The following is a 19,384-nucleotide window of genomic DNA, read 5'->3' as shown; positions in this document are numbered from 1 at the left end:
CACTTAATCAAAAGTCCCAAATAACCAATTTTGAGAATGAACTCCATTTTTATGGGTAAGGGAGATAAATGACAAGAATCTACATTATTGGAAAGTTTCAGCATAGTATGGTTAAAGAGTCACTGGATTTGTAGTCCGGAGATAGATTTGTAATCCTAATTGTTCAAATACTCCTTGCTATTTTTTTTTTAATTCCGACTTAACTCATCTATTATGAAGTGGCATTAAATTTCATAATTTCAAAAGTCCCTTATGAATTGAATGATCAGTCTGATTTTCTATTACATGAAACAAACATTTACTTAAATAAGGTAAATGTATATTCTTTTTTTTTTTAAAGAGAGAGTGAGAGAGGAGAGAGAGAGAGAGAGAGAGAGAGAGAGAGAGAGAGAGAGAGAATTTTTAATATTTATTTTTTAGTTCTCGGCGGACACAACATCTTTGTTTGTATGTGGTGCTGAGGATCGAACCCGGGACGCACGCATGCCAGGAGAGCGCGCTACCGCTTGAGCCATATCCCCAGCCCCGGTAAATGTATATTCAATGAAAGGTACAGATTTTTTTTAAATTAAAAGATGTGTAGGAGTCATGCTAAATTTCTATGCCTTCAGGTATGAGAGATGGTAGTAAGTGAGCATGGGCTGCAGGTCTCGCCTGGAGCCCTCCAGGGGTGGACTTCCGGGAAGATGGGCAGAAAGATCTGTGAAGGGTCCAGAAATTGGAAGCTGCCTGGGGCTCCAGCTAGAAGGGCGCCCCAGGGCAACTTTGTCTCAGAGTGCATCTCCAACTTCAGCTTTTTCCTCCACAGAACTCATAATGCCTAGGGCTGGAGGGAGCCTAAGTCAGCTTGTAGGCATGCATACACAAGCAGCACAGATGTGTGTACATGCACATAATGGCACAAGCTGCAGGTCACATTAATAGCTATGAAACTGGACCTTGGTGTCCAAATGTTTTTTCCCCCCCTACCCCGTTTATAATGAGAAAAAGGTATTTAAGTTAGGAATGATCCACTCTACAATGAGGCAATCTTTTTTCAAGGGTGCATGGGTCTTATTCACTGTATAGATTGAAAGTGACCCTGATGTAGATGTGGGCAGGGAGTAAGAAGTAGAAGGCACAGACATCTGACATGTTTTAAGGAAGAGAAGTATTAAGCATTTCAAAGATTTATTTCCTCCTACTTAGAAATGTGTCAGGACAGACACATTTGTGTCAAAGCCAGTATCAGCAGAGATCTCCTTCAGGAGGTCAGGAGGGGAGCCAGATTTCAGAGTGGGGAGTCCTGAAGTGAAAGCAGCTAGTGTGGCCCTTGGAGGGCTGTGTCCTTGGAAGGGAAGAGAGGAAGGAGAAAGGGTTGCAGTGGAGACTGGGGCCAAGGGAAGAGTTTCCAAGATGAGCACAAACCAGATGAACTGTTCAAGGTAGTAAAATCAACAGATTTCTACACTAAAGTACCATTTTTCTTACCAGGCAGATTTCTTCCCTAGTGAATCACAAGTTTTCATGAGATAGTGTTTTCCCCTAAATGGGACTTGTCTTCTATATTTTAGGATATTTTAAAGGGTCCCAGGCTGTCTTTCTTTGTTCTCTTTTCCTTCCTTTATGTATTGTAACAAGCTCTGCCAAGAAAGGCTGAGCTACAGAGTGCTTCAGCACTTAGCATTGAATGAGGACTCTATCAGGGAGTAGGCGGGCTCACCCCACCTCTCCTTGGTCTCTAAGCGAAAGCTGCGAAGGAACTGGCCCGGCCACTCTTCCTAGAGAGGGGTAGAATTTTGTTTTGTTTCCTGATCTATTTATCTTTTTTTTTTTTTTTAATTGGGGATTGAGATGAATCTGGGAACCCAACCTCTTCAAAAAAGTGAATTTGGTTTGGTCAGATAATGGTGAATTTCAATGACCCCCTTGCTGTTTGACTTTCTCATAGTCTACAGAAAACTGCAACCTACAATGCATACAGAGCAATGATATGATCAATAAGAGGGGATTACAATAAAGACTGAAAAACAAACTATAAAACTTTGGCTCATAACACGACTAAAGAGTCTGTCCACAGTGGATGGTCACTTCTTTCAAGAAGTCCTTAGAGTCTAGGTATATTTCAAATGCAAGGTAATGGGGAATGTTATTGATGTGAACCAAGCTGTTTCTCCCAACTGTTAACCCAACCTGATCCTTTACTTAGAAAAATCTTTCAGAAAAATAAGCATTTATCCTAAGAAAAATTATCTTGACCTCACTTTCTAAACCATATGGCCTTTCCTCACTCTTCTGATAGAAATAGAAAAGAGTCCTTGGAGCCCAAGTAAAGGAATTTTGTTAGTAGTACCAAGAAAGCATTGCATTACCCAATTGTCTAGCTGGGAGAAAGAAAAAAAAAAAAAAACTCTTTCTCTGAAAGAGAGAGAGTTAGGATCAAAACTCCTTTGCTTCTGGTCTTTTTATGCCCTCTTTATTTCTATGTAGTATCCCAACATGCAGATCCTTCTCTCTCTCTCTCTCTCTCTCTCTCTCTCACACACACACACACACACACACACACACACACACACACACGTGCACAATGAAGATGCACCTCAGAATATCCTCCTCATCATTACATAATCTGGCTTCATAAAGAGCAGGTATACTAAAGTGTCTCTTTCTGGACCTTCCTCAGTTTTGTTGTTATAATAATAAAACAACAGTAGCAACTGTTTTCTTTCATGACAAAAGAAATAGAGATCAAAAGAAAAACAAAGTTAATATTAATTGAACTATATGAAAGATGAGTATTATGGATTTTCTAGAATATATTCAGTAAAATCACTGAAGTAGAAACGAATTCATGAAGATAGAAAAAAAGAAAAATGAATTTGTTTTATTTTTCTTGCAAAATAAAACAAATTTTTTCAATAGACATTTTTTTAATTTGACATAGAAATGCAAATAATGCCAGTAGGAGTTTGATATCATGACTACTTAAAATAAAGGAAACAAATAAGAAAGAAGAATTGTGAGGGTTCAGCTTATAATAAAAATCTTTGGAAATGTCATTATCCTCCAACACAAACTTTTTGAGATGTTTTGACTATCAGCAAGTAAAGAGGCAGAACTAGGCTTGATTACATCATTCCACTGGAACAGAGTTGTCTTGACTAGAAATTGTCATAGAAATTTGTCATTTATATTTAGAAATATAAATAACTTGTCTGGCAAGACTAAGCATAGTTTTCCAAATTTTCATGAAATATACAGAGGGGTGATTTATTAATTAGTTTATGCTTTTTAAGTCAGTGTTTGCCATATTAATAAAAATTCTTTTTAGGTTAAAATGAAAAAAGAAAAAAAGAAAAACAAAGGCTTCAGTTGTTGAGGAAAAGGAAACACTGGGAATTGAACTTCTCTGGTAGAGTCTCAAGCCCTTGGGCTTCCGGAGTGTAGCTGCTCATCTCATCCATTTATCCATCTAGGGCCACCCCATTTTGAGGGTTTTTGTTTTGTTTTGTTTTTGATCATGCACTTTTCTTCAGAGACCAGGGAAGCTATTCCTTGAGCGCATCTGTTTCATTGACATAACATTTTCCAGATTCCAAAGCAGTTCATTCCTCACAGCTTTCTTTTTATTTCTTTAACTTTCAAGATCCCCAACCTCTTTGAGGAACAGAATTCCTTTCTAATGTGACACGTTTAGTGAACCCTCCCCTGATAAACTTGGTTTTTGTGTGTGTGTGTTTATTAGTGGGAAAATCTCAACCCAACAAAAACTTAATATGTAAAAATCATGAATTCAATAATTTTAAATGAATTTTTTATTTTATTGTTTATAATATATAGCCATGCACAGAATAACAATGTTTTGTTTAACTGTGGACTGCATATGTGATGATGGTCCCATAAGATTTTTTTATATATATAATTTAAGATCATTGTATTTCCTTATAAAAAGAATACTTCAACAGATTCTTTATGCTATGAAGCAGAGGAATGTTGGCTTTTTAAACAGAAACAGATTTTTAAAAAAAAGATACAGGATTCCTTCAGTTCTTTACTAGCCTTAGAAAAACTTTCCAGAATACTTCACACTGTTCTGCAGCCAATACTGTGCATTCTGTATCTGGTCCTGTGTTCCTGTAATGGTAATGGTCTGATCTTTGAGTCCTTCTAAAGGCTTACCATCAATTTTGATCGAATCTCCTGATTTATGACACATTTGCTTAATCCGCTGACCACCTTTGCCAATAATAGATCCAGTCAAAGATTTTTTTAATTTTATTCATTTATTTATATGCAGTGCTGAGACTCGAACCCAGTGCCTCACACATGCTAGGCGAGCCACAATCCCAGGCCCCCAGCCAAATCTTTGGGAATAGTTACTTGTGTTGTAATAATAGGTCCATCAAGATCACCATATGAGCTACAACTCCTTCATAGGAATAATCTTATCCAGAGTCACTCTGTGGTTCATAAGCCACCTGCCATTCTGATGGGCTCCATGTATTTATTGTAGAGTCCCAAGTTTCATTAGCAGTGAAACCAACTATGCCACCATAGCAGTCTCCAGGTCTTCCTCTTTTGTTTTAGGCCATTAGGCCTCCCCCTCTAGGGCCAGAGACATAGCTCAGTGGTATGGGGGCTTGCCTACCATGTGTATAGGCCCTGGGTCCAATTCCCAGTACTATAAAAAAAATCTTTAATTTAGATCTCCTCCTCTAGGTGGTGGTGGTAGAAGAAGAGGAAGAGGATTTTGAGTTCTGCTAGACCCCAGCCACCTTGACCAGGAGGAAGAGGTGGTCCTTGATGAGGGCTCATATTATCATTATCTCTTCTAGAGAGAGGCATGGGATTTCTACCAGGTGGAATTCTGTCAAAACCACGTCTTCCCTGCCTGGGAAATCCCACTGGATGTCCACAGTAGTCACCAAAAATCATTGTAAAATCACCATAATTATGTTTCACCGTAAAAATTGGGATCTTAAGGCTGTGCATGTCCTTTGATGGGAGATTCATATATAAGATCAAGGGTTATCTTTATGCACTCTACCACCCTATCAAGCTTTCCTCCAATAAGAATGACTCTATCAGTGGAATGAGGGTAGCATTCCTGGAAATTGTTATCTGAGTATTCTCTCAAAGTTCTTTGACCCCAATGGTCCGTCCTGCCAGACTCTGCTGAATCAATGGTTTCAACTCGCAAAGTCACTTCCTTTACAGTGTTGGTAATTTAAGCATTCCACTGCATAAGATTAGAGGGGGAGCTGGCTGGTTGCAGTGGGTGATGGCAACTGTAGGCCCTCTTCCAAGGTAGAGATGATTTTCTTCAGAATTTCTCCAATTGTTTCAGTATCAACACTGATATTCCATATGTGCTCAGGGCCACTGCTGTCTGAAACTGAAACTCTCTGGCATTGTGTCTGTCCAGAGAGCCTTAAAATTCTTGCCTCCTTTTCCAATTGCTGCCCCAGCATTCTTGCTCTGAAGCAGAATTTGTAATTCAACTATCTCATCAGTGTTTTGAGATTTTTCAAAGCTTGCTCCTCTTCTATATCTTCTGCAGAGCACTTACCAAATTCACCATACTTTTCAGTGTTGGGGAAGGTTTCCTCTGGCTATTCAGTTTCCATTTTCTTGTATGGAATGGACACACTAATCAGTTATTATTATATATCCTTGTGCAGCAGAACTATAGTTTTCTGGGCAGGACTAATAACCAACACACTATAGTGGCTTCATGATCCCCTCAAAGTCTCTAAGACCACAATGCAATTACAGATATATACTAAGGGGGAAAAAATTCCATCCTGTAAGATTATAATGAAGCTGGAAAGTTCCTATTGCACAGTGATGTTATAGCTGTCGTAATGTCCTAGAGCAACATTACTCACATGTTTGTTGGGATGCTGGGTGTGAACAAGCCTACTGTGCAGTCAAATGAAAATATAACACTGAATGAAATACAGTACCTAATACTTAATAATGATAACACACGGCTATGTTACTGGTTTGTGTATTTAATATCCTATACTTTTTATCTTTGTTTTATAGTGCATACCTACTTATAAAAAAGTTAACTGAAAAACAGTCTCAGGCAGGACCTTTAGGAGCTGTTCCTGAAGAATGCATTGTTATCAAAGGAGATGACAGCTCCATATATATTATCGCTCCTTAAAGCCTTCCAGCAGGACAAAATGTATAAGAGAAAGTCAGTATTACTGATCATTCTGACCCTGTGTAGGCCTCACCTATTTTGTGTGTTTGTCTTAGTTTTTAATCAAAAAGTTTAAAAGGAAAAATTAATAGAAAACACCTATATAATAAAGATATAAAGAAAGAAAATATGTTATACAGTTGTATAATGGGCTTGTCTTTTAATCTAAGTGATTGCAAAAGAGTCAAAAATTTTAAGAGTCTATAGAGTAAAAATGTTACAATAAGCTAAGGTAATTTATTACTGAAGAAAGAAATATTTTTAAATAAATACACTGTAGCAGAGTGTATAGTGTTTATAAATTCTACAGTAGGGATTCTCATGTACTAGATCTTCATGTTCACTTGCCACTCATTCACTGGTTCACCCAGAGCAACTTCCAGTCCCACAAGCTCCATTCATGGTTTTGCCCTATACAGGAGTATCATTTTATCATTTTTAAAAATCTTTTTATGTCATTTTTACTATTATTCCTTCCTTCCTTTCTCTCTCTCTCTCTCTCTCTCTCTCTCTCTCTCTCTCTCTTTCTTTCTTTCTTGTACTACAGATTGAACCCAGGGCTTCTTAACCACTGAGCCACAATCTCACTCGTTTTTAGTTTTCTTTTGAGACAGAGTCTCACTAAATTGCTGAGGGCCTCCTCTAAGTTGCTGAGGCTGGCTTTGAACTTGCCATCTTCCTGTCTTAGCCTCCCGAGACTCTGGAATTATAGGCATGAGCTACCATGCCTGGCCCCTTCTCTACATTTAGAAATATAGATACTTACCATTATATTACAGTTGCCCACAGTATTTAATATAGTAACACGCTATACAAGTGTGCAGCTTGAGAGCAATAAGCTACTATATATTTATACACCATGTAGTCTAGGTGTATAGTAAGTTTTCCCATATAGGATTGTGAAATACACTCTATGGTGTTTGCATAGTGGAATATTATTTTGTTCAGAAGAGCCCATTTGGATCACACCTGAGTTTATACTAAGAGGTGACTTAGGGTCACCTCTAGATAACTTCAGAATATTTATATAAATAACTATCTGGCAACTAGATAGATTGAATAGAGGGTTGGAAATTTCACCTTACTCACCAACCTCTGGGAAGGAATGGGGATGGTTTAGAGATTAAACTCAATAAAAACTTGAATAATAAGATTTGATGTTTTGGAGCAGGGATTGTGGCTCAGCGGTAGAGCACTTGCTTAGCATGTATGAGGCACTGGTTTCCATCCTCAGCACCACATAAATATAAATAAATAAAATAAAGGTAAAGGTACAACTAAAAAAAAAAAAAGTTCCTGAACATGTGGAGGTGGTCCTGGGAGGGTGATGTGCCCAGAGAAGGTTCAGAAGCTCTGCTCCCATCTCCTCCTGGAACCTTGCCCTATGTGTCTCTTCCATCTGGTGGTTCAAAATCAATCAGTAAATATTTGTAGTGTTTTCCTGAGTTATATGAGATGCTCTAGCAAATTGCTAAACACAAAAAGTGGGTTTTGGGGCCTCCTGATTCATAACTTTTGGATTAGAAGTATCAGAGTCACAGAGTAGTGATTGGCATCTGAAGTAGGGAAAGGTTTGTGGGATCTGACGCCAACTCTGGGTAGATGGTGTAAGAACTGAGTTAAATTATAGGACATCCAGATGTTTTTGTACAGTTAGATAGTTAGAGAATTTCTTGGTGTAAGAAATCCTATATATTGGGTGTCACAAGTGTTGTACGAGAGTGTGGAGAAACAGTGCTTTTCCCAGAGTTAATGTTTTGCTTTTTTCCCCTTTCATTTGGCTTTAGGCATTTATCTACATGGCTCTGGATTAGAGTTTCTATTTTTAATTTATTTCTATTTAGTTCATTAACTTTTCTGTGATTACTGATGCTTTGATGTCTCCTCCTATCTGATTTTATAATATCCACTTACCATGCATCCTTGCTATTTCTTCATCTTCAAAATTATCTCTTTCTCTCAAATGTTGGCTCCATGTGTCATCTCTAGTTGTTTGGAAGTTATATATCTTAATCCTTTTCTTTAGTGGTTTCTTTTAGATTCAAACTGCATATTTAATTTATATTTCTTTATTGACATCTAAGGTTAATCAGCATCTGTATCCTTCTCCTGAACAAGATAAAAACCTTGGAGTGCTTTTATTTCCTTTCCCACCTCAATAATCTCCAGGTGACTATCCTGACTGCTTTTTGTCTTTGCAAACTCCCTTAATTCCTCTTGTTTTCTCATGCTAATATGGTTTTATTCTCCCTTCCAACCTCCCATCACTTATTTTGCAAGTGTCAGTTTTAATTCTTGCAGAATAAGTTAACACTCAGCTTACAACTTTAGGTAAGTACTGTTGTCTCTCAATAATGGAGTTGTGTCCTATCTTCTGTCTTGCTCTTACCCACCAGGCTAGGACTCTTACATTTCTGTCTTCCTCTTATTTCCCAGAAAGATTGTCATTTAAACTCTGAGGAAATTGTCCAACACCTGCCAGAAGAGGATAGCTTATTTTTGCTCATCATGACTGGTGCTTACCTCAGACAATGTTCTGTAGCTAATATTTATATACACACTTGTCTATTTCCACATGGGCACTTATGAGCACCTGTTGTGCTGACACTACTGGTTGCCTCTTTCACATTCCTAAGTTTCCATGGTCCCAGGGGACTATGTAAGCATGGTGGCTGCTTCCATCATCTCATCTTGTACCTCACTATGCTCTGAAACCACTACATATCCTGATTTAGGTGTGAAAGTTTCTTTCTTCCTTTAATCATACAAGGCAAGGTTCTTCAACTAAAAAAAAAAAATTTCATTTGTAATAAAAGTTTGAGAGTTAAATAAAACTTGAACAAACTCATAAAACAGAGACTTCATGGTAGAAATTAAAGTGTATTGAGCAATTTTATTCCCCTAAAAAGGGGTTATATAAAGTAAATATTTTAATTCTCACAACTCTATGAGAGATGTAATATTATTTTTGCCCTCATTTGTGGGTGAAGCAATAAACTTTGAGAGGCATTGTAGCATGCCCAGGTTTACAGAGGGTAAGTGGTAAAACCAGGATTTGAATGTAGGTGTGCCTGACTCCAGAGCCTGTTATTCTAACCACTGTCTGACACAAATTCTAGTCATTGGCTAGTGCAGTTTGTAGGGTTGTCAGTTTTATTAGTTTTTCCCCCTTTCAACTTTGAAACTTATCTCTAAAACTCACATTTATTCTGAACAATTTCTCAGTAAAGTGTGCTTTGTCTATTATTTGTTCAACCTCCTCCTGGGCCGTTAGAATTTCAGACCTTGTCCCTGTAACCTGCTTTGAGTGGAGTGATCCAAATACAAGCAGGTGAGAAGTTTGAGGACTTTTATAGAATCCACATCCTTTAGCTATTTTGAACCTTCCTGTTTGAACTTACAGGCTCTTGACAAAGTCCAAGCCTTTTCATGTGAAATCCGTATAAAAGGAGATTAGGAAAGAGGTGGGGTGATGCAAAAACTGCTCATTTTAAGGAAGATATACGTATAAGTGGAGTTTGCCTCACATGGCCATTATTTCAAGTGGGGCTATTTGGGTGAATATTGAGCTTCACAAGTGAAACTTGATACAGGGAACTTTGACAAGGAACAGAAGAAAATAACATATTTATTATGTTACATATCCTAAGAGGCAGAATAGGTGTGGAGAAGGGCCAATAACAATTTTAACACTGCCTATAAAAAGGAAATTGAATGATTCCACTGAGACCCAGATGAACAAGAAAAGACAGCAATTGCTTCAGGAAGGACTTCAGTGGGATATCAGGAGGATCTTTCTGAAAAGTTCAAGTTATTTGATGCTGGACTTCCTTTTCAGAAATTAGTGGAATCTTCTCTAGATATATTTAAGGAGAGAACAGGCTGCTCTCCTTCCAGATGCTTGAACCAAGTTTATTCTTTCATTCAACATAAATTTCAGAAGTGCCTGTGAAGTGCTAGCCACTATCTATGTACTAGAGATAGAGCTGTGGAGAAAGAAACTAACTTGTTTTCTTGGAGCTTTGGTGATAGTGGGAGAGAGATAATGAACAAGTGGCAGGTATTTTCAGATAAACATGCTATGATACAAGATGATTATCAGGGACACACTAAAGGATTATCATGGATGTGGCCCAAGAAGTAATTTGGAAGAGGTGATACATGAGGAGAGACCTGAAAGACAGGAAGGAGCCACCTGGTGTTGATTTAAGGAAGAGCATCCCAAGTGAGAGGCACAGCAAATGCATACTTCTAAGGGTAAGAAGGTTCCTAGGAAGGTAGGAAGAGTTAGGCAGGTTCACAGTGCTGAAGGATCTGCATGGCTGAAGCATAGTAAACAAAATTGACAGCAGTCAGAGAGACAAGAGGAATGAAGTTGATCAGGAAAGAGTCTTCAAGATGATTGGATTTTACTCCAACTGTTTGAAAGCCATAGGAGGTCTTTAAGTTGTTACGTTTTAGAAACATGTTTTCTGGTTGCAGTGTGAAGAAGGGGTTACAAGGCAATAGAACAGAAGCAGGGAAGACCATGTAGGAAACTCCAGATGAAGCTGTCTAGGTGAGGGATGATGACGGTTTGGCCAAGGGTAGAAGCAGTGGACATACAGAGGAGTGGACAAATCAGAACATTTTTTTTTTCAGTGCTTTGGATCCATCACTTCCAAAGGGAATTATATTTCTCTTATATTATTGTTGGAATTATATTTTGCCGCAGTCTGGCTGGGCACAAATAACTGAGCCGCCACAAAGCCTTGTAGGTTCAAACAGCAACTCTTTATTCCCAAATTCTCACCGGCACTCTACACACACTTCCCGGAAATACACTCCCTCCACACTTGATAGGGTCAATCTTTTGAAATACGCCTCTTCCAGTATATATAAATATAAATATGCTGATATTTCACTGATGTTTTAATTTGCATTTCCTTAGTGGCTAATGATGTTGAGTGTCTCTTGTGCACTTATCTGCTAACCATATATCTTATCTGGTGAGTTGTCTATTTGAATTTTTTCTTTGTATTTTTTTTAAATTTTTTAATATTTATTTTTTAGTATTTTTGGCGGACACAACATCTTTGTTTGTATGTGGTGCTGAAGATCGAACCCGGGCTGCACACATGCCAGGCAAGCGCACTACCACTTGAGCCACATCCCCAGCCCCTCCCCTGTATTTTTAATTGGGTCTTTTTATTTCTTACCCCTGAATTTTGAGAGTTCTATACAGAGTCCATATGTAAGTCCTTTATCAGATATGCAAGTTGCAGATGTATTCTCCCCTGTCTATTGCTTGCCTTTTTCCTTTCCTTAATATCTTTCAGGGATTAAAAAAATAAAATCAATTAATACAATTTATATCTTTCAGGGAGAAGAAATTTTTAACTTTGAGGAAGTTTTCTTATATAAAACATGCATTGGCATTGTATCTAACAAATGTTTTGTCCATAAGTATATTCTACATTTTCTTCTAAAAATTGTATAGCTTTGATTTAATATTCAGACTTATGATCCACTTTGAGTTTATTATTATATGAAATTTACATTAAAGCTCTTTTTTGCTTTTGGATATTCAATTTTTACAAGATGATTGAAGAAATTTTCCTTTATCCACTGAATGCAATTTGTATCTTTAAGAAAAATACACAATTTTCCATTTGTCTCTATGAAAGTTTAATTTCCTTCCTAGTTCACTCAATCTCCCTGCTTGTCAAGAATGAATACTAGGGCTATGGTTGTAACTCAGTGGTAGAGTGCTTGCCTAGCATGTGTGAGGCACTAGGTTGATCCTCAGCACCACATAAAAATAAAATAAAGGTATTGGAGATTTTATATATATATATTACTAGCCCTGGACAATGGCACAATGGCAACTGCCTATAATTCCAGTGACTGTGTAGATGAAGATAGGAAGATCACAAATTCAAGGTTGGGTTCAGCAACTTATTGAGACCCTTCTCAAAAACAAAACAAAACAAAACAAAAGGACTGGGAATATAGCTCAATGGTAGAATACTCCTGGGTTCCATTCCCAATACCAGAAAAAAAAAAAAAAAGTTTAGAACTCCCAATATAGTTGGAATCTCTTTTGATCTAGAAGTTGGATGTTTTTATCTTCAACGTTTGTCATTTTCTCTTTAATCTTTTGTCATTCTTTTGTGGTTTCAACATTTCCCTCTTTTCACCTTCTATTTCTCCTGTTGTGTTAATTCAATCTGGTGCTTCTGATAGTTTAGTCTTTATTTCTGAATTTCTTTCTAATTCTCCCATGATTTCTGTCACTCCATTTCTGAGGTGTTCTTTTCTGATTTCTGCCATTCTTTTTTGGGGGGTGGGGTTCTAAAGAATTGAATGTAGGGGCACTGAGCTACATCCCAGTCCTTTCTACTTTCTGAGACAGAATCTCACTAAATTGCCAAGGCTATACTTGAACTTGTGATCCTCCTACCTCAACCTTCTAAATTGCTGAGATTACAGTGTGCCACCATACCTGGTTTCTGCTAATTTTTATTGTCTTGTATCATTTGAGAAAAAATTTTCAGCTTGTTTCAAGCAAAGTACAACAGTTTTGACATGTTTCTGGTAGGCTTATCATTGTCCATAGAAACGATATTCTGCTTCTTTTCCATAAAAAAAAATTTATAGGATTTGATCTTGATACTTTTCTGGCATTTATGCGATTTTCAGATATAAGTATCATGTTTAAAAACAGCATGGCTTGCTTTATTCAACTTCCAAATGTGGCTTCCCCCACTTTATGTGGACCTTCTCTTTTTTTGTTTCTATGATCCAATCTGGCTTAATTTTCATTCTACTTCCAGAATTTTCTCGTGTGTGTGTGTGTGTGTGTGTGTGTGTGTGTGTGAGAGAGAGACACACACACAGAGAGAGAGAGAGAGAGAGAGAGAGAGAGAGAGAAAACATGTTCTGAAATGAGGCCTCAGTTGGTCATTTTCAGTAACTTTTAGGGGCCAGATTGCTCTAGGTAGATTTTATTGTGGGCCCCATACACTGACACATTAGTAGGAATAAGCCAAACTCCCCCAGTTTTTCTCCAATTGACCCATCTCACTTTCCTGTGGGTATATAGTGGTTTTCAGTTGGGGGTCTGTCAGGTGTCCTGTGATCTCTACTTTTTCCCATTCAGGTGATGAAATTGTGCAGAACTTGTGCTTATTAATTTGCTTTCATCTCCTGGTAAATGGGGCTTATAGGGATACAATGTAACCTGGTCTTACAAAATGTGGTCCATGGGTTTGGTTTTGCTATACAGTTGCTCTTCCAGTTTTACAGAAGATTTGGAGGGACTAAAACTTAGTCAGACTCTCCCAGGGTCACCTATTAATTTCCAAGTTTCTAATACTGCTAATATTTCAATGAAACTAACCAGATGCATTGAAATAGGTTGGAAATGATAATTAGAGGTCATATACTATTTTAACTAATATTAATACTATTAAATCTATTGTATACTACATTCTATATTTAAGTTTTTATATTTGTTCCACATCTAGGACAATAGGGAAAATGGATCAAATATCTGTGCCATTTTCACTGCCATCCATCTAACAGCTGTATTTGATATGTGGGGGGAAAATGCAAAAATGATGCATTCCAATTGCTTAACAAAACCCAGATGTGTAAAATAAAAACGAAATACTCTCCTCTCCTTAGTTCCAATTATTAGAGGACTATACTGTCAAGAGTTAGGTCTTCCCTAGTTCCAATTACTAGAGGAATATAATGTCAGTTAGGTCTATAGCTCTTCCTTTTCAACAGCTAAATATGATCAAAGAATGAGGCTCCAACAAGAGGCTGGAACAGGGCAGGGCAACCAGGGAGACTCAGTGGGAGGCTCTGGGCTCTGCTGCACTATAGCAAATCACACTGAACAAGGCTCTTTCCTCTTTGGGCTCAGAGATAAATACTATTTGCCCAGAAAATTGTTTCAAAATGTATTTAAATTTAATTTCAGCAGGTAAAGAAGATACACAGTCATGCACTTGCCAGCAGTACTTGGAAAGCCCAGCTCACTTTTGTCCCTACACCCTGTCCCTTCACATCTGTGCATTGTCTGCTTGGGCCCTGGAAGCCTGGGAATGCATACCCTGGGACTAGGCAATTTTACAGGCTGTGTTTCTGCTAGTGTGACCTAGGGAGTAGTTAGATTGGGGATGCCTGGGCTCCACACCAGGTGAACTTAGACTCTCCCAGGGTCACCCAGGAAGCAGCACTTTCATCTGCTCCCACTTTAATGTATGTTTTGTTTTCCATCAATGTATGACAGCTCCTGCCAAGGTAAGTTCCAGTATATCATGCTGACAGAGAGAGGGGTAGGAAGGAGAAGGAGGGATGGGTCAAGATGTTTATGTTCTGCATCTGCCTTGATTCTGGAGAGGAAGAACAATCTCTTGGAGGCAAGGCCAAGCAGCTGTCCTGAAAGCAGGGCATTAAGACCCAGAAAGAACATGTGCCAAGAGGGTCAGATCACCAAGACCAGGAGGGAAGTTGTAGAGACCAAGGCATCAGAAACAGTGATAAGGCCATCCCCACTACTATTATGAACTAGCACTTGTTGACCACTATGTGCCAACCAGGCACAGAATCTCATTTGAGTCTTATATCAGCCTCCAAAGGCAGGTGTGCTTCTCTCCTAGTGGGTTCAGAAGGATTAGGAAATGTTTTATTGCCCCAGGTGAATGAGTTAGGATTCAAACCCAGGTATGAATTATGCCGAAGACAGACAGATCCCAGGTTCCCTTGCTGGGATGCTTGACACAGAGAAGGGAGCCAGTAGGTCGTCATCTAGGGAACATGGATTTGTGGGGTTACAGTCTTTGCACAAAATGGACTGTAGGAAACATTGAACAAATTCCATTTATCCTAAAGGAGACAAATGAGCTTACTTGATAAGTTGTGCACCTATTCCCTAGAGAATCACTGGCACATAGTCAATTCTCAAAAATGTTTCTTATTTAATTGAGAAATGGAAGCTATGTTTAGTTTTGCAGCAACTGAGTCCCCTTAAAAGAACTTTTCCCCTTCCATTTATTTTAAAAATGATACTCCAATGATCTTCCTGATTTTTTAAGAGATGACTGAATCACTCCCTAATTTTATAACCAGAAATTCTCGGGGTAATTGAGAATCTGTATCTTTGAAAAATTTCCCTTGTGATTCTCTTGGTCAATCAGGTTTCGGACTATCTGATCAAATCATCCCACAATGAATTACTGGGAGTGGAGGAGAATTTTCCTAATTGAAATGGATCAGATGAGAGGGGTAGCCCCATGTGGCAGAAAGCTTTCTTCCTTAACCTCTCCTTCCCACTTTCCTGTTACCCACCTTCCCCCAATCCCTTCTCATTCTTTCTGAAGTTCTTCCTACCTACTCTAACTAGCTGGGCAATGGCACTTGGAACAGCAGCACTGAGTGGTGGAGAAACTCCCCAACACCATGGAAAATCTCAGTCTTTAGTCTTGATAGATGCTGGGGCTGTGGGAACCAGTGCTCTGTAGGGGGCAGCACCTCCTTGGTTTTTCCCCTGGTGCTGGCATGATCTCAGTAGACATCAGCTGGAAAAGCGTAGGGTGGAACATCAGTGCCAGAAACCAAATACCTCCATGTTGTGAAATTAGAGCAAACTGGAATAGACTGAGTGTAGAGGCAGACCAAGCTTTGTGCTGAAGTTAATGGGGGAGCCCAAGGCACAGTGTGACTTTACAAACATGTCTTTCTGGGATGGCACCCACTGTCAAATGTGTCTTTTTTTTTTTTTTTTTTTTTTTTTTAATATGGTACACATGTGTCAGAGAGTAAATAACAGACCAGGAAGGATTCTTGTCTAATGATATTTCTACCCTAAGATACATAAGTTTGTGTTGGTGGAGCAGGGTTGAGTTCCATTGTTATTCTAATTGTGGACCTTTTCATTGATTCCCACCTGGCAAAGTCTTTGTTGCTGTACTGTCAGCCTGTCTCTCCCTTTTTGCCCCTCTCCCTTTGCATAATGCATATATAGATATGCTATTTGTACCAAGACACACCCCTTTTAGTGGCATGTTTGGCAATCCAGCTAAATTAATACGGCTAGAAAGAAGATGTACTAAAGTGTACATAAATCTACCAATCTATCTCATTGCTTTCCTTTCTTTTTCTTTCTTATTGGCACATAATATTGTATATATTTATGGGCACAATGGGAAGTTTCAACTGATGTATGTACTGTAGATTGATCACATCAGGATAATTAGCATAACCATCACATTAAATTTTATCATTTTTATGTCAAGTACATTGACAGTCCTCTCTTCTAGCAATTTTGAGATAAACAATATGGTCTTTGTAACTATATTCTTCCTACTGAGCCACAGAACACCAGAACTCATTCCTCCTAAGCGTAACCCTATACTCCTTAACCAATCTCTCCATTATAGCAATTATATGTCCAATCCCATGGTGACTCCCGAGAGGCCAATAGAAGCCTCATGACTCCCATACTTGGATGTTGACAGATGTGATCAAAGGTTAGGGAGAAGCCAAATATGTCACTCAAAGACTGGGAAATGGGCTGGGGATGTGGCTCGAGCGGTAGCGCGCTCGCCTGGGATGCGTGCGGCCTGGGTTCGATCCTCAGCACCACATACCAACAAAGATGTTGTGTCCGCCGAAAACTAAAAAATAAATATTAAAAAAAAAATTCTCTCTCTCTCTCTCTCTCTCCTCTCTCACTCTCTCTTTAAAAAAAAAAAAAAAGACTGTGGGAAAAGTGCAGAGAGGCAGAACCACAGGGGAGCAGAGGACATGAGAATGAAAGTCCTGGGTGTTGAGAAACAAACACCAAATTATGAAGATTCATACTCAGAACTTTCGCTTTGTAATTATGAGTTGGGGAGGGAAAAGGGTGATCCTAACTCAAATCTAACTGCACCAATCACTGGATTCAAACACATCTGGCCACTCCTGGCCAACACTGGAGATTGGTCTCCAGGGAGCTTGCTGCATGAAACCAAGCTGCCTCCTGGAAAGGAGTGGACATAGCAAGGGAAGAGGGAGCCCAGTACCCAAACTTGGCTCAATAACAATGTCTTTGTTGTGAAAAGGGACAAGTGTGAAAAGAGCATGGTGCTTGGTGCTCCTGGTGCAGTGCCCATCTGAGCCACAGACTATGGAGAATCAGGCACGAGTTCTTGCCACAGCTGCCAACCTGCTGACCACAAAGCAATGTGGTACGAACCATCTCCTGGGATTTGCTAGTTTGGAGAACCAGCCCAACATAGGGAGAAATGATTGAAGCAAACTGAATAGCAGCCTAGCCCTTCATCCACAATTAGATACAGGGAACTGAATAGGAACTGGAAGTTTTCTGTGCACTCACAAAGATGGTAAAATAATGTGAATTTCTTCAGTGGTATTAGGTGGGACCTGGACTATTAGCATATGTGTGTGTCTTAGTTATGAATATGAGGGAGGGAGAGACAACCCAAACACATAAACAAACAAAAGATACTTGGAGACACTTTGCTGAAAGAGAAGCAGTAGCATTTGTGTTTGGGTTGATTCAAAGATCACATTGGCCTAAGGATCCAGAGAAAAATCAGACTACCATAAAACATCTTGTGATCACTATACAGATGTCATTCCTGAATACCTTCCTATGCCAATCCCTCAACAAGGTTCTTTCCTTTAAAAGAGCCTTATGGGGGCTGGGGATGTGGCTCAAGCGGTAGCGCGCTCTCTGGCATGCATGCGGCCCAGGTTCGGTCCTCAGCACCACATACAAAGATGTTGTGTCCGCCAAAAACTAAAAAATAAAAAAAAAATTTAAAAAAAAAAGAGCCTTATGGAGGCATGGTGGTGCACACCTGTAATCCCAGTAACTATACAGGCTAAGCCAGAAGCTTGCAAGTTCAAGGCCAGCTTCAGTAATTTAGCAAGACCCTGTCTCAAAATAAAAAATGAAAATGGCTGGGGAGTTATCTCAATGATAGAGAGCAGCCCCTAGGTTAAATCACCACTACCATGCGGAGGTAGGGAATAAGAGCCTAAGAACCCCAAAAGTGTCTTTCACTCCAGAGATAGTCCACATTCTCCCTTGAATATGTATTCCTTGTTTTACCCCAAGAGCATCTCTGTCTCTTGAGGTAGCCTATGTTCTTCCCTGAATATGCACCTGCTTTCCTAAATAAATCCCTGTCTGTGTCTCTGATGCATATTGAAATTTTTTTCTGTCAAGGTCATCATCTTACCTGATGGTCCTGAATTGAGGTCTCTTAGTCCTCCAGAACTCCCTGGACCTCTTCCAGTGACAAACCTACTTTCTAAAATATTAATAAACTTACTTTTAAGAGCTGTTTTAGGTTTACAAAAAGTTGAATAGAAAGTACAAAATTCCAACATATCTCATCCCTCACCGGTGCACACAATGTTCTCTTTGTCCCTATGTTTTATACATAGAACCTAGTATGGGCAGCATCACTCTCCAAAAACTATGCCTACTCCAACAGTGTGGTGATTCCCAGATAAAGCAGAGCTTTTTTTTTTTTTTTTTCCCTGTGGATATAGAAGCAGAATGGAAGACTGAAGCAGCAGAAGAATAACAATACAGCGGAGACGACCATGTGATCAGTACCTGGCCTTCCTTATGGTTATTGTGCAAAGAGCATCACTGAGATGTCCCAGAAGTGCTTATCACATCTTTTTCAGGAATTAGTCCTGGATCAGAACTGGGAATAGGAGCAAGGCTGCAGAAAAGCATAACTGTTAAGAAGCACATTCTAGAATCTGACTTCCTAGATTCCAATCCCATCTTTACCACTTAAAAGGCCAAGTAATAATGGCTAACCTCTCAATGGTGTGTTTTCTATGGCCAAGAAATGGAAGATAGAGTCATTTCTACCTCACATGATTGTTTTAATAATTACATGAGCTTCAAACTTGTGAAACACTTAAAATAATATTTGGTGTATACAAAATAAATACTTAATATAAAGCATAGTGCCTACCACACCAAGTTGCTATGAAAATTTTTAAACAGATATGGATAATGCATCAACATATTCAATAATGTTGGTTATTATTACACATACACACAGGAGGAGGACTGGAAGGCTAACAAAACTATGATAAAAATTCAATATGGCTATTGCTATGATTTAAATGTGGGTATTATTTCCTAAAGGGCCACATGTTAAAGACTTG

At 38.8% G+C, this 19,384-nt stretch overlaps 1 pseudogene across 1 annotated transcript; it reads right to left on the bottom strand.

Moving 5' to 3' along the window:
- Window positions 1–4,303: 4,303 nt before the first annotated feature.
- LOC308633862 (heterogeneous nuclear ribonucleoprotein K-like) lies at window positions 4,304–11,994 on the bottom strand (annotated as a pseudogene). Its single transcript has one exon. The product of its transcript is annotated as a heterogeneous nuclear ribonucleoprotein K-like (transcript).
- Window positions 11,995–19,384: the final 7,390 nt, after the last annotated feature.

The sequence above is a fragment of the Spermophilus citellus genome (assembly GCF_964194105.1).
Source record: "Spermophilus citellus genome assembly, chromosome: 15".
Taxonomy (NCBI): Eukaryota; Metazoa; Chordata; class Mammalia; order Rodentia; family Sciuridae; genus Spermophilus; species Spermophilus citellus.
This window is presented reverse-complemented; position numbering and strand designations above follow the sequence as displayed.